Source organism: Rhincodon typus, chromosome 4, assembly GCF_021869965.1.
Source record: "Rhincodon typus isolate 14 chromosome 4, sRhiTyp1.1, whole genome shotgun sequence".
Taxonomy (NCBI): Eukaryota; Metazoa; Chordata; class Chondrichthyes; order Orectolobiformes; family Rhincodontidae; genus Rhincodon; species Rhincodon typus.
In genome coordinates, this window is record NC_063335.1 from 57,367,708 (window position 1) to 57,383,868 (window position 16,161).

Below are 16,161 nucleotides of genomic sequence, written 5' to 3' on the forward strand. Positions count from 1 at the left end.
GAGCAGATGGGAATTGAAATCACGCCTACGTGAAATTTGACCTATTTTTTTCTTATCAAACAGTTCAGAGAGATTGCTTGAAATAACTCCACGGATGCCAGTATACTGTCACCAAGTCACTCTTCATTTACACGTGTAAGGTACAAGTACTCTGACCAGTTAGTTCAGAGCCAGTTCCTAGAATGAAGAGAATCTCAGACACCTGTTTCTTTTTTAATTTCAGTACTTCCACCACCAGGAAAAACACCCATGTGGTTAGGGCGCAAGTAACAAGCAAAACCTGACAGGGGCAATGCTTACATGAAAAAAAAATAGTGAAGGGGGAGGGTGGGGATTAAATCAGAATGGAGATGGAGGGGGAAATAAAGTACTCCGTCCACCTCTCCCTAAAGACATTGAAAGCATCGGTGGACACTATGTGCTCCCCTGCCAAAAGAGCACCCGGGCTCAGACTACTGTTTACTACAAGGAGCCAAAGCTCCTTGATTAGCTTAGGTTCACAACCCCAATCAGGAATCTCAAACTCAATGAGATCCACATGGCCCTTGTACCAATCACAACATTCCCCCCCCGCCCAAGCCCGGGGATGCAGGCCTATTCCTTTTCTTGCAGCTTCCCCTGGGATGTTTTCACACTCAGTCTGGTTCCTCTGACTATGAACAAAAACAAAGTTGCTGGAAAAGCTCATCAGGTCTGGAGCATCTTTGAAGGAAAAAACAGAGTTAACGTTTCAGGTCCGGTGACCCTTCCTCTGACTATGACTTGGACATGGCGTGTCGCAGACTATAGCCCATCTCTTGCTTGGAAGAAATTCCTCTTCAGCTGGCAATGGTATTGAGGCTGCAACATCAGCTGCATCCATCTCGGACTCTGAGGTTTCTTCGACACTAGGAGGAGGGGGAGAGTCCACAGTTTCTACCAGGTTTTCTGGCTGTTCTGAGTGACCGAGTATGTTTTGCTCTTACCCCGTTTATGAGGTAGAAGCTTTCATGTAATCTACATGTTTGTTCAGGTCCGCCTCACTTACCTGAACTTTTTATGTCATAGGACCTGACCTTGCTTCGTCCTCTCCGTGTACCTATGCAGGGCCATTTCTGTGGTTTTGAGACCAAACTTCATCCCCTAAAGTAAATTACCTCTGTCACTTAGGCATCTGGCCGGCCTTGGCGTTCCTGATATCTTTCCCCCCCATCTCCATCCCTGTAGTTGTGTGAGAGACGATAATCAAACATGATTGGAATAGTTTGGTGTAAAGTGAAGCTTTAGGTTGTTTCTTTAAGACTGCCTTCAACACTTGGACTACTCTTTCCACCAGACCAGTGGATGATGGATGGTATGAAACTGTCTGAACATGTTGAATGCAATTCAATTTTTGGAAATATTTGAAGTTCCTGCTGATAAAAACACGTCTCATTATCTGTGGCCAATACTTCTGGGAATCTGTGTGTTGCAGATGATGCTCGCAGCTTTTCAATCATTATCCTTGAGTTTTGACAATTAACTCGATGCATGTTCAACCACTTTAAGTGGGCATCCACAATGACTGAGGACATTGAACCCATGAATGAACCATAATAGTTGACGTGTAACTGAGTCCAGGGTTTACCCGGCCATTACAACGAACGTGGGGGAGCTGCTGGTGGTAATTTTTGTACTTGTTGGCACTCTGCGCACTGTCTCACCAACGTGGCTATGTTAGTTTCCAATCCTGACCACCAGACGTAACTTCTTGCCAACATCTTTATTTTGGAAACCTCCAGATGACCCTGGTGGAGTTCAGCCAGTATCTAATGGCGACCTTTACTCAGGACAATCACTCTTGCTCCCCATGATAATATACCATCCTTTACAGTGATCGGCTCTCACCGGATCCAGAAGAGTTTCAATTCTGGTTGTGATGGCCCTTTTGCTTGCACCATCATCACCAGCTGTTGGAGACTGGGAGGTTGTCCAGAAGGTTTAAAATCAGAGCAGTCTCTTCCAGGGTAGGCTGCACCCAGTGGTGTATCTGCCAGTGGGACAAGGCTCAAAGCATCTTCATTTGCTATTTGGCCTCTGGACAGTGTTTCAACTTGTAACTGTACACACTCAGAGTAAGAGCTCACTGCTGAATTTGGCCAGAAGCTATGGGCGGGATGGCCTGTTTTCATTAAGTAGCCTTACCAGGGGTTTGTGGTCTGTTACAATTACAAATTTACGTCCATAAAGATATTAGTGGAACTTTGTAATACCAAAGATGGCAGCCAAACCTTCCTTTCCAATCTGGATGTCTTTGTGTTTGGCATCAGCCAAAGTCAGGGAAGCATACGCTATTTAGCGTTCTTCTCCTTTGGGCCACTAGTGAGCCAACACTATTCTGATACTGTACGGGAGGCATTACATGTCAGCACTACATCTCGCTTGGGACTGAAGTGGGCCAACAACTTAGATGACAGTAGCTGCTTTTTCTCTTCCCTAAAGGCTACTTTTTAGCTCTGTGACCATTTCCAACACTGACCCTCTTTCAATAGCTGGTGAAGGCCAAGCTATGTATGCATTTTCTGTAATAATCCACCAACCTAAGGAAAGACCTAAGCTCTGGTACAAATGTGCGACCCAAGGCATCTTTGATCACCTTCACTTTATCTTCCAATGGGTGTAACCTGGTCTTGTTGACACTTTTTGTGCAAGTAGGATACTTGAAGTGCCTCGAACACATTTTTTTTCTTTCCAAGGCATACACCCACCTGGGGAGAAACGTCTTAAGCACTATATCCAAGTTCTCCAAGTGTTGTTTATTGGTCTTCCCTGGTATTAGTACATCAAATCATCCAGATAAATGGCAACCTGGGTTAGCCCTTGTGAAATATTCTCCATTGTCCGCTGGAAAAGGATGCAGACTGATGATACCCAATGGCAATCTTGTATATTGGTACAAAACCCATGTGGGACTCCTCATCTAGTCGCAAATGTGGGTACACATGGCTGATATCCAGTGCTGTGAAGGACACAAACCGCTCCCCGCCACACCCCCCCACACCACCACCTCCGACAGTTTTGTGTACAAGTCCTCTATGTGAGGGATTGAGTATTTATGCAGCTGCAAGAAGCACTTTACCATTTCCTTAAAATCTTCACAAAGGCAAACTGACCCATTAGGGTTCACAAATGGTACAACTGGTGCTGCTCATTCTGCAACAAGTTTGATTCTTTCGCTTTCCAGTCTCCTGATTTCTGACTATCCTTTTGCATGTAAGACACCTTGCAGAATTGTGCAATTGCTTCCTGGTCAACATGTGAGGTGGCCTTAGCTCCTTATATAGTCCAAAGGCCTTATTGAAAAACCTCCAGGTATTTAATTTGCACTTCACTCAGGTAGCCATTTTCTAATCGGAAAATGTTGAGCCAATAAAGGTGAATCTTCCTCAACCAATTCAGCCCCATTGAGCTTGGACCCGAGCCTTTTACTACTGTCAGTGATAACCGCACCAACTGTTTCTATTAGAGATTGGAACTGAAGTTGTACCCTTAATCTGTAATAGCTCCCCAGTATATGTTCTTAGTCTGGCTGAGGCCTTGTGCAAAGGAGTTGGAGTCCAAAGTAAATCTTATTAAAGACTGGCTCTGCAATCACTGACACATTTTACAGGGTGACCAGTTAACCATTTATTTTGGTTCTGATTTGGATGTTACTAAGCAATTTGACTGTTTCATATCACATGTAGGTGGGCTTTCCAGGGTGTGCACTGTCTTGGATACTGGCCTAGGAGTTCTCTTACACAAGTCAGACCTCGTATTCCTTTGCTGTCTTGAATCCGCATATCGGCAGCAACTGCAACGGATTCCAGCCTGATTCCTGAAGAACATTTTAGCCACTTCACCGAGGCTCTGCTTTGTTTTGGGGTTTTGCTGTGGGCTGACCTAGGGTCACTCTGCTCACAATACGTCCTGCATGAGGCTATACGATTGCCTGCACTCAAATGGTGTTCCTCAAGCTCAGTCGGACAAGTGATAGTGTCTGCTTCCATCGGAATGTCCTGTAGCTCACATTTTCCACCTGCCACATTTTCTGATGACAAAGCCAATTGTAGTGCCTGTTTGGAGTCCAAACAGGCTTCAGCTGTTAGGCATTTTTGCATGTTTATGTCATTAAACCCAGATACCAAATGGGGTCTCAGAACTCATTCAGAGTTAACCCAAAATCACATGCCTCTGCCTGTCATCCTAACCTCATCAAAAATCCTGATATGGATTCCCCTGGTTCTCAAACTGCTGAATAAAACTGATAATGTCTCAAAATTAGAGGAGGCTTGGGGTTGTAATATCCACTAATTAAATCCATCAACTCTTGAAAGTATCTTGTACCTGAGGGAAAGTTAGGCTCCTAATAACTGAAAATGCTGTGGGTCTGCAAGCAGTCAGAAGAATTGCTCGTTGCTTTTCATCTACCGCAATGTCATTTGCCTGGAAAAAATAACACTTTCTTTCCACATACTGGGACTAGTCTTCAATGGCAGGATCAAATGAGTCAAGCTTCCAAAATCAAGGCATGATGCCAGAAATCTTATCCCAACTCAAAGACCACTGTTGTGAACAAAGTTTCATCAGGAACATACTGTTTTATCCTGTTGCCACTGAAATAACTCATTGAGACTGGTATCCCATCACCAATTCACCCGTTATTCACACAACACAATACAAGGGCTCTGACCATCCAGCTCAGAGCTAGTCCCTAGAATGAAGAGAATCTCTGAGACTCCTGTTCATATCTGTCAGTCAGAACTCCCTGAATGGCACAGGCTAACAACCCCAATCGAGGATCTCCTACTGAATGATATCCACCAGCCCTTGTACCAATCACGATATTATCACATCCTTTTCTTAGGGAGATCTTACCATTTATTTCATTATGGGCATTTTCATACATTGTCTGTGTTGCAGACAGGAGGGAGAGAGAGAGAGACAGACAAAAAAACTATTTTGTTTTCTTTTCTCCCATAATAAAAATAGTTCAATTTTGAGGTTTTAAGTGTGTTCCCAAACTGATGTCTTTGAGCAGTTCATTTATAACAGTGGCAGAATTTCAGGGAGGCTTTAAACTTGAAGTTCTCTGTCTTTGTGAAGATTGGGCGTTGTAACTTCATTTCTGCAGTGATGTTTCTCCTGTTTTTACTTCTGTTGACTGCCAAAGCAAGCAGGATTTTAAAATTTGAAAGCCTTTCATTATAAATAGATCCAGTTACGTGATGACTGGACATTGGTACACAATGACAAGCAATCAATTCTGTGTTCATATCAATGAAGTCACTTGCACCTCCCAGGGTCAGAGCCAATGACGTAGCACAGATGCAGATGATGGCCCTCTGCATATCCTTATGCGTAATGTGTTGTGTTAAATCTCCTTTGTTATCTAGCATATATGGAAGGGTTTCTCGGAACTTGTTGCCGTTACTGTTTTGGAGCAATTCTCGACAGTGGGATGTGCAACATTGCTTAAATATGCTTTCGAGGCAGGCCCATTATAATCACCTTTATAAAGGCTTGCCCAACTTGTGGTTCCAAATGTCAGTTGACCTCTGGCAACTATCTTAAAGGTCAGCAACTTTCTTTTGAAATGAGGGCATGCAGATTTTCTTTTTAAATATTTCAACGTCCTCATGTCTGCTTTGTACGACACCTTAACATTGTAGAAGAACAGGTGCAAGAGCCACACAAGGTAAGGAGAAGACATTCCAGAAAGTTTTCACATTATGATTGCTTTCTTAATGATGTTTCACTAGAAATCTGCTTATGAAAACATGATCCTGTAATGACCCAAATTTAAAAAAAAAAGAACAGAGTAAAGTTAATCCCTACCATTAGCATGAAATAGGATCGTAGCAAATTGGCAGCCTGTTATACACTGTACCTGCTTTTCTTTTCCGTGAACTGGTCTAAACCAATATCCCACTGTGCATCTCATTAAAATCTGACCTCCAAATCAAAAGGACAAAACCAAATTAAGAATGGACAAATCTTAGAAAACTGAATGTGATTGATGATGGAATATTCATGGATGTCATTTATATTGACTTCCAGCAGGCAAGCAGTAAAATACTGCACAAGGAACAGTTCATAAAAATGAAGCAAGTTATTAACATGGCCAGGGAATTGGTTAGGAAGCAGAGACTAAGAGTAAACCTTCTATCATTTCTTTCTACCATACATAGCGTAAAAAGACTTTGAATGAGTATGTTCTCAAATTGGCTGGTTGTCCTGGACAGTGGCCTCCAGTGATTTTAACTGAAACCTTAGGTTTACACTGTGATTTCTCAATGACCTACATGAAGGAAAAGAGAGCCAAAAAAATCAGTCTACTTTCTAAATGATGAGAAGTGAGGCATTGAGGAAGAGCGTAGAGCTTTAATGGTTCAAGTATAAAGACCGCAAAAAATACTGGGCTGGAACAAAAATGAATTAAAATTGCTAATGGAATGTTAGCCGTTACTTCAAAGAAGCTAGAATATCAAGTGTTGAATGTAATGCTGCAATTGTGTAAAGCTCTAGAAAGACCATCTTATGTGGAGCGCTGTGTTCAGTTCTTCTCAAGGCTCCTCAGCAATGAATATATTAGTCTTTAATGGGATGCATCACAGATTTACCAGGGCTGGAAAGATTAAATTTGAGAATAGACTTTGAGTAGACAAAGCTCTAATTTAGTAAGCTTGAATAGACTAGATATTACTCCCTCAAATATTAGATATCAGGTGATGTAATTGATTAATAAGATGATTAAAGGAATTGCTAAGTAGAAACTGTGAGAAGACCCAGAACAGTGGGACATAACCTTTAATCATTGGTGATATGAGGAAGTAAATCATCAGGTAATGGAGGAGAAATCCGGAATTACTGGTCACATGAGCTGTTCAGGGTAGACCTATCGAAAATATGAAAAGTTTGATTTAAATATATTATCACAGAATCCCTACAGTGTGGAAACAGGCCCTTCGGCCCAACAAGACTACACTGACCCTCACAGCATCCTACCCAGAACCATTCTTCCCTGATAACCCACCTAATCTATACATCCTGAACACTAAAGGCAATTTAGCATGGCCAATCCACCTAGCCTGCATATCTTTGGACTGTGGGAGGAAACCGGAGACCCCAGAGGAAACCCACGCAGACACAGGGAGAATGTGCAAACTGCACACAGGCAGTCGCTCAAGGATGGAATCAAACCCTGTCCCTGACGCTGTGAGGCAGCAGTGCTAACTACTGAGCCACCGTGCTGCAGGATTAACTGTTTCAAAACCAATGTGGATAACTGAATTGAAGATACAGATATGATTATGGTCTGTTTGAAAGGCAAGAAAAGTTAAAATGGATCAATAACCAACTCCAATATTTCTCTGTTCATATCAAACCATAAAGTGAAGTAACAAGAATTGCTTGTTTTTGCCACTGTGATTACTTCATGAGCTTCTTTGTGACTTTTAAAAAAATTTTTCATAACTAATGGGTGTCACCAACAAGGTCAGCATTTGTTTCCCATCCCTGACTGTTGATGAATTAAATGCCATGCCCAGCCATTTCAGAGGGCAGTTAAGAGATGACTACATTATTGTAACTGGAATTGCACATAAGCTAGACCAGGTAAGCATGGCAGATTTCTTTGAAGGACATTAGTGAACTAGGTTGGTTCTTTGACAATCAATTTCAGTAATGGCAACAATCATAATTAGAAACTGGTTCAGTGTATTTTTAGCAAGGTTCATTTGAGGGCTTCTCTCCACAAGCCCTGGTGAATTTTCTTGTGCTTCCTTTCCAAACCGGCCTCATTATCTCTGCGCCATGCCTCTGTGGCATTCCTCTTGTCACAATCTTCCACTTGCCATTGGGTGGATATACCTCTGGGATCCCTGGTAACATCTTTAAAGTTCAGTCATGCGCCCAGTCAAGGACTGGCAGCCTACACCTGCCCAGCACAGCACCCGAGAATTGCTCCAGGCATGTCAGGCAGAGGCAAATTGATGTCTGCTCTATCCACTGAGGTATGAAGGTCCTGGTGGATACCTGAAATGTGCCCTGAGATGCTGGTGGTGATGGATGGCTGGAAGAGCGAGCTGGAGACACCAGGTTACCACTCTGACTTTTATTTGGGAATTGTCACCATCTATTTTTTTATGGGAGAATGGGAAGCTGAATGTCAGTGTGAAAATATCATAATGAGATGATAATGCATGTCTATAGGCCTCTTACTGCTCACCAGCAAGAATTTTATCTCAGCATTCAACACTTGGTTGGAAATGGAAACTTTTGTCTCTTCACTGGCCATCTCTCACAATTTCCCAACCTTTTCAGCATGGCCCACATTGTAGAGACTGGGAAGTTTAAGTCCTGGCTTTGTATCCAGATTTATTCAATGAATTTAAATTCCACCAGCTGCAGTCATGGGATTTGAACCCATTTTCCCCGAGTATCAGCCTGGGCCTCTGCATTATAGTCCAGTGACATCATTGCTATGCCAGTATCATTCCATAAATCTAAAAGTGTTCTGCCAACATGTGAAGTTTATAATTGACATCCAGGGATGCAGGTGCTGATTGGCTGTGTTGTGGTATTGTTAGCTTTTGGGAATGGACGTGGCTGTAATCTCAGGATTGTGACATCTACACTACAGCTGTCTCATTCCAGTTGGTGTCACGAGTAAGATGCTTCTTTTGAAGTGAATCCACCTTAAAAGGGACAAGAAAATTGGCCAGTGTTCTCACTCCCAGATTATGGAGTGTGTGTAGCTCATGTGAGAACAATGATAGTATTTGTTGTGTTGATATATACTGCACAATGGCTATTTGAGTGACATATTGGAAGATAATCAGTACTTGTGGAATTGAATTCAAACAAGAAGTCTAAACATAGAAGCCTGAACATAGAAATATAGAAATAGGACCAGAAGTACACCATTTGTCCCTTTAAGCCTACTTCACCATTAAAATGATCATGACTGACCATCACAAGTCGGTACCTTTTTCTTGCTTTCTATCTGTACCCTTTAGCCCTAAGAGCTATGTCTCACTCCTCCTTGAAAACATTTCATGTTTTGGCCTCAATTACTTCCCATCACAGAAAATTCCACAGGCTCACTGTGTTGTGGATGAAGAAATTTCTCAATATCTCAGTCCTAAATGGCCTTCCCCATATCTTTAGACTCTGACCCCTAGTTCTGCACTCCCTAGTCATTGGGAACAGCCTTCCTTGTTTATCCTGTCTAGTCCTGTCAGTGTATTACAGGATTCTGAGATAACCCCTTCATTTTTCTAGGCTCTAATTAATATAATCCTAACTGATTCAGTCTCTCCTTGTATGGCAATTCTGTCATCCCAGGAATCAGTCTGGTAAACCTTCACTGCATTCCCTCCATAACTAGAAACACATTTCCTCAAATAAGGAGACCAAAACAATAATCCAGGTGTGGTCTCACCAAGGTTCTGTATCAATGCAGCAAACATTCTTACTCCTGTACTAGAATCCTCTTACAATGAAGGCCAACATACCATTTGTCTTTTTCACTGCCTGCTGCACCTGCATGCTTACATTCAGTGACTGGTGTACAAGGTCACAGGTCTCATTGCACCTCCCCCTTTCCCAATCTATTGCTATTCGAATAATCCACACATAGTATTCCATCTGTGGCCTAACCAATGTTTTATAAAGTTGTAACAAGTCTTTCTTGCTCCTATATTCAATGCTCGGCTAATGAAGGCAAATATCCCATATGCCTTCTTCACCACTCTTTCTGTGCTGAAACCTTCGAGGATCTATAGACTTGTACACTAAAGTGTCTCTGCCACTCACTTACCCTAGCGACCTACCATACATTATGTGTATCCTTCCTTTTTTTTAGACCTCCCAAAATGCATCACCTTGCACTTATAATGATTAATATCATTAGAGAGGATCTGGTAAACATAGACTGGGAGCAGCTACCGCAGGTAAGTCTACATTTGGGAAGTGAAAAAGAGTTTTAAAAATACTAAAGTGAGAATTCCGTGCCAGCATTTTCCTCTAAGACTGAAAGGCAAGGGCAACAAGTCCAGAGAACCCTGGATGTCAGGGGATATCATGAATTTGATAAAGAAAACTTGAGGAAGCTTATGTTAGGTGCAGCATATTAAAACTAGTATACAGAGTGCAGGAGATTGCTTTGAAAGGAAATTAGGAGTCATTGCTCTATCCAATTTCCCAGTTGGTCAATATCAGACGGAAGCCAGAGACCATCCTCGTCACTATCAACATCACCAATTTTCATGTCATCAGCTTATTTACTAATTATACCTTCTACATTCAAATTCAAGTCATTAATGTACATAACAAACAGCAAAGGTTTCAATGATACACCGCTGGTTACAGGCTTTCAATAGCAAAAACAACCCTCCATCATCACCTTTTGCCTTCTGTTTGTAAGGTGATTTTGGATCCGCTTTGCTAACTTGCCTTGGATCGCATGGGCTCTTACCTTTTGAACCAATCTTCCATGTGGGACCTTGTCAAAGGCCTTTGTAAGGTCCATGTAAGTCACATCAACTGCACTACCCTCATCAATATATTTAGTTACCTTTTTAAAAAACTTGTTTAATTTGTCAGAGAGGATCACTCTCCTACAAATCCATGCTGACTAAATCTGATCCATCCCTGCCTCTCCAAGTATTGTTTAATCCTGTGCTTCAGAATTTTTCTAATAATTTACGTCCTACTGACATCAGACTAAGAGCCTGTAATTATCTGGCTTAATATCTTTGCCCTTTTTGAACAAAGGTACAACATTAGATATCATCCACGCATCTGACATTTTGCCTGTGGCCAGCAAAATATTAAATATCGCTAACAGGGCTCCAGCAATCTTGTCCCTTGCCACTCATTACATAACTCTCATAAGGTCCTGGGGGGTTTATGCTAAAACATCTAATACTTCCTCATTATTAATCTTAACATATTCTAGAACCTCATCATCCCAACTGAAATCCCCAACTTCAATGACTTTCTCCTCTGCAATCAAATGTGAAGAATTTATTCAAGACCTCACCCACTTCCTCTGGCTGCACGCACAGATTGCCCCCTTTGTTGCCTAATAGGTCCCAGTCTTTCCTTGGTAATCTTTTATTTTGAATATACTTATAAAAAAAGCCTTGGGGTTTTCCTTGAGCCCATCTGCCAAAGATATTTCGTGGCCCCTCTTTGCTCTCCTAATTTCCTTTCAAAGCAATCTCCTGTACTCTGTATACTAGTTTTAATACGCTGCACCTAACATAAGCTTCCTCAATTTTTCTTTATCAAATTCATGATATCCCCTGACATCCAGGGTTCTCTGGACTTGTTGCCCTTGCCTTTCAGTCTTAGAGGAAAATGCTGGCACGGAATTCTCACTTTAGTATTTTTAAAACTCTTTTTCACTTCCCAAATGTAGACTTACCTGCGGTAGCTGCTCCCAGTCTATGTTTACCAGATCCTCTCTAATGATATTAAAATTGGCCTTCCCCCAGTTTAGACACTTCTGCACCATCCTTATTCCTTTCCATTACGACTTTTAAACTTAGAGTAATGATCACTATCCCCAAAATGCTCACCCACTGAAACTTTAAGTACTTGACCAGCTTCATTTGTTAGGATTAAGTCTAGCACTGCCCCATTTCTCGTAGAACTATCTACATAATTCCACAAAAAGCTGTCCTGGTTGCACTTTTAAAAATTTTGCCCTGTCTAATCCTTTCACTGTATGGTGATCCCAGTTAACAATATTAACCTGTTTCTCTGACACCTTTCTATGATTTGCCTACATATCTGCTCTTCTGTCTCCCTCTGACTGTTGGGAGGTCTGTAATATAATTCCGGCAAGGTAATCACCTCTTATTTTTATTTCTAAACTCTAACCCAACCCTAAGTGTATTGTATCCTCCTCACAGTTCACCCTCTCACTCAGTTTTGTGTAATCTGTAAACCTGGAGATATTAAATTTAGCTCCTTCCTCTAAATCATTAATATATATTGTGAACAGCTAGGGTCCAATCATTGATCCCTGCGGTACTCAACTGGGCACTGCCTGCCACTCAGAAAATGGTCTATTTATTCTGACTATTGGTTTCCAGTACGCTAATCAGTATGCTAATCAGTTCTCTATTCATGTCAGTAAACTTTCCTCAATCCCTTCTGCTTGAATTTTTATATACTCTTGTCTCTTATGCAGGGCTTTATTGAAAGCTTTCTGTACATCCAAGTAAACCACATCCACTGGCCCCCTCATTATCAACTCTACTAGTTGCATCTTCGAAAAATTGCTGTGCAATTGTCAAGCGGGATTTCCCTTTCATAAATCCATGCTGACTGTCCAATCCTTTCCCGATGTTCTAAGTCCTCTGCTACTAAATCTTTTGCAATGGACTTTAGCATTTTCCTCACTACCAGTGCCAGGTTAACTGGCCAATAATTCCCTATTTTTCCTTTATCTCCTTTTTTTGAATTAGAAGGGTCACATTAGCAACCCTCCAATGCATTGGAACTGTTCCAGAGCCTGTAGAATCTTAATAGATGATCACCAATGCATCCACTGCTTCTAGGGCCACTTCCTTAATTACACTGGGATTTAGATAATTGAGCACTGGGGATTTATTGGCCTTTAATCTCATCAGTTTCTCCAGCACCATTTCCCTACTAACATTGATTTCCTTCAGTTCCTCTGTCTCACAAGACCCTGTGTTCCTCCCAACATTTTTGAGATGTTATTTGTGTCCTCCTTTGTGAAGACAGAACCAAACTATGCATTTAATTGGTATTTAATTTGTATTTAATATGTATTTAATCTCCTACAGACTAAGGGGGTGGCCATGGACACCTGCATGGGCCCAAGCCATGCCTGCTTCTTCGTAGGATACATGGAACGGTCCCTTTTCCGCAGCTGCACTGGCACTATCCCCCACCTCTTCCTGTTACATTGACGACTTTATTGGCGCTGCCTCATACTTCCATGAGGAGTTTGAACAATTCATCAACTTTACTAACACTTTTCACCCCAACCTCTCATTCACCTGGACCATCTCTGATTCCTTCCTCTCCTTCCTGGACCTTTCTGTCTCCATCTGTGGTGACCACCTCAAAACTGATGTCTCTTTCAAGCCCACCAATTCCAACAGCTACACCTTGCACAGGGACCACTCTCTCTGTGTCTCCCTCGTCTGCTCCACAGTCCCCACTAGCCCCACCACACCCGGCACCTTTCCCTGCAACCTCAGGAAGTGCTACACCTGCCCCTACGCCTCCCCCCTCACCTCCATTAAATGCCCAAAACAAACCTTTCATATCAGTTGGGTTCACCTATACATTCATCAACTTGGTCTACCGTATCTGCTGCCCCCTGTATCGCCTCCTCTACATTGGCGAGACCAAGTGTAGACTCGGAGTCCGTTTCATAGAGCATCTGCGCTCTGTACATGACAAACGACAACACCTTCCAGTCACCAACCATTTTAACTCCCCCTCCCACTCCCTGGGTGACACATCCATCCTGAGTGTCCTTCAGTATCACAGTGACAACCACCTGCAAACTGGAGGAGCAACATCTCATATTCTGCCTCAGGAGCTTACAGCCCAAAGGCCAAAACATGGAATTCACCAGTTTTAAAATCTCCCTACCACCAGCCTCATCCCATGTCCAACCCTCCCTCTTATCCCTGCCTCCTTGACCTGACACAACCTGGCAATCTTCTCTCCCACCTATCCGCCCCACCCACCTCGCTGACCAATCCCCACCACTCCCTACCTGCACTCACCGATCACCATCCCACCTAACTTCCCCAGCACCACCCCTCCTCTCTATATTTATTTCCCAGCTCCCTTCCCTCTCCCCATTTCTGAAGAAGGGTCCTGACCCGAAACGTCAACTTTCCTGCTCCTCTGATGCTGCCTGGTTTGCTGTGTTCCCCCAGCTCCACACTGTGTTGTCTGACTCCATCATCTGCAGTTCTTGCTGTCTCTATTTAATTGGCCTACCATCTTTTGAAGCCAATTATAATTTCCCCTGTTTCTGTCTGTGAGAGACTTATATTTGTCTTCACTAATCTTTTTTTCTCACACATATTTATAGAAACATTTACAATGTGTGTGTATGTTTCCTGCAAGCTTACTCGTAATCTGTTTTCCTCCTCATAATCCCTTTGGAGAGGGGAGAATATTATCAGAAAAAGGAGGGAAAGAACATTGTGACAAATGCCATCCTTATCCTCTGCTGAGCTCAAACTAATCACTCCAAGGAGCATATGTTTACATGTGAAAAAAACAAACAGTTCTCATCTTGAGTATGCTCAAGCATACTCTATTGAGTTCCACAATTCTAGATCAATGTCTTTTGTGACTTGCTTCTTCTAAGTTTTGAAATTGATCCATAGGTTCTGCCTTTGGTATTTATCCAACTAAATGTTCTCTGTGTGTGAGTCTAACTGATGAGGGTTGACAGATGTTGGATAATGAAAGGAAGACACAGCACAGGAAAGCCTGTTGCTATCCTCCTATAATGAATTCACTTCTTTCAGGGGGTTATAAGAGAATCATGGCTAGTGCTCTTTCCAATTGAACAGTCATTGAAATTGATCTTCTTTCTTTCATATCAATGTGTTGAACTTAATGGTATTGTGTGGTACAGAAAATGTTGTTGGAAACTTTTGGAATTAAACATTTAAAAATAACACTTTACTGTCAACAGGTCTTCTCATCTTACCATCGGTGCATATGTATTAACATTTGCAGATCCAAATTATGTGTTATTACATAATTTGGAGCTCAAGTAGAATTTTAAATCATGTTTTTTGATAACTGCTGTCAGGTTCTTTCAGTATCATTTTGCACTTAGGACAGCAGTCACAGATCATGGAAACAGACTCTTTGGTCCAATTAGTCCATGCCAACCATCTTTGCAAACTAAAGAAGTCTCATCTGCTTGCTCCTGCCCCACATCATTCCTAACCTTTCCTATTCATGTACATATTAAACATTACAACTGTACCTGCTTCCACCACTTCCTCCATCAGTTCATTTCACAGAGAAACCACTCTCTTTATAAAAAATAAAGTTGCTTCTCATGTCTATTTAATCTTTCTCCTGCCACCTTAAATTTTATGAACTTCTTTAAGGTGACCCCTCAACCTCCTATCCTCCAATGAAAAAGGTCCCAGCCTATCCAGTCTCTCCTTATAACTCAAACCCTCCATTCCCGGCAACATCCTGGTAAATCTTCTCTGAATCCTCTCCTATTTAATAATATCCTTCCTATAGCAGGCTTCTACAGATTACGAGTAAGCATAAACTCTATAAGAGGTGCTGTACAACCTCAATATGACGTCTGAACTCTGATGCTGAAAGTTCTGAGCAATGAAGGCAAGCATGCTAAATGCCTTAACCACCCTGTCTACCCATGATGCAAATTTCAAAGAATTATGTACCTGAACCCCTAGGACTATCTGTTTTACAACACCATCCAAGGCCTTACCATTAATATACAAGTCTTGTCCTCATTTGTTTTGCCAAAATGCAAAATCTTGCATCCAAAATTAAACTCTTCTGTCCCTCCTCAGTCCATTGACCCAATTGTTCAAGGTCTCTTTGTAATTCATTCCTGCACTTCCCCTTATGCTGGATTCAATGAGAAAAGATTCATTCTTTGTTTCCACATTATCATGATTCAAATCTTCTACATTTAATTCTTGCTCTGTCAAAGGCAACCCTTCTGATAAGCTGCAGTGAATAGTGCTGACTAAATTGGAATGTCTTCCAAAATTGGCTGGGTTCCAACCACATCAGAAAATGATAGATAATTGATTGCTTAGTTGTTTGCAGTGATAAAACATATTTCTATATCACCTTAGCAATGTATCAGTATGTTTATGTATCTATGTATATATAATTATATCTGTATCAGTATATTAGTTTTAAAACTAATATACTGAATAGACAAAATATGCTGGGAGATATCTTTGGGATTCATCATTCATGATTGGAATATGAAGAGCATTTTATAATACAAAGTCAACGATACATGTTAATGTTTGTGTTGTAGTTTCAAACAATGTCTACTATCTTTTCAATAACCACTGCTTTGCATGGCATTTTGTTAACACCACTGTGCAGAGTTCTGAGATTGCAGGTTGTGAAAGAAGT

At 41.7% G+C, this 16,161-nt stretch overlaps 1 protein-coding gene across 3 annotated transcripts in view; it reads left to right on the top strand.

Moving 5' to 3' along the window:
- LOC109916756 (regulating synaptic membrane exocytosis protein 2-like) overlaps window positions 1-16,161 on the top strand; it is a 913,938-nt gene that overhangs the window by 414,671 nt on the left and 483,106 nt on the right. The gene's annotated exons all lie outside the window — the stretch shown is intronic.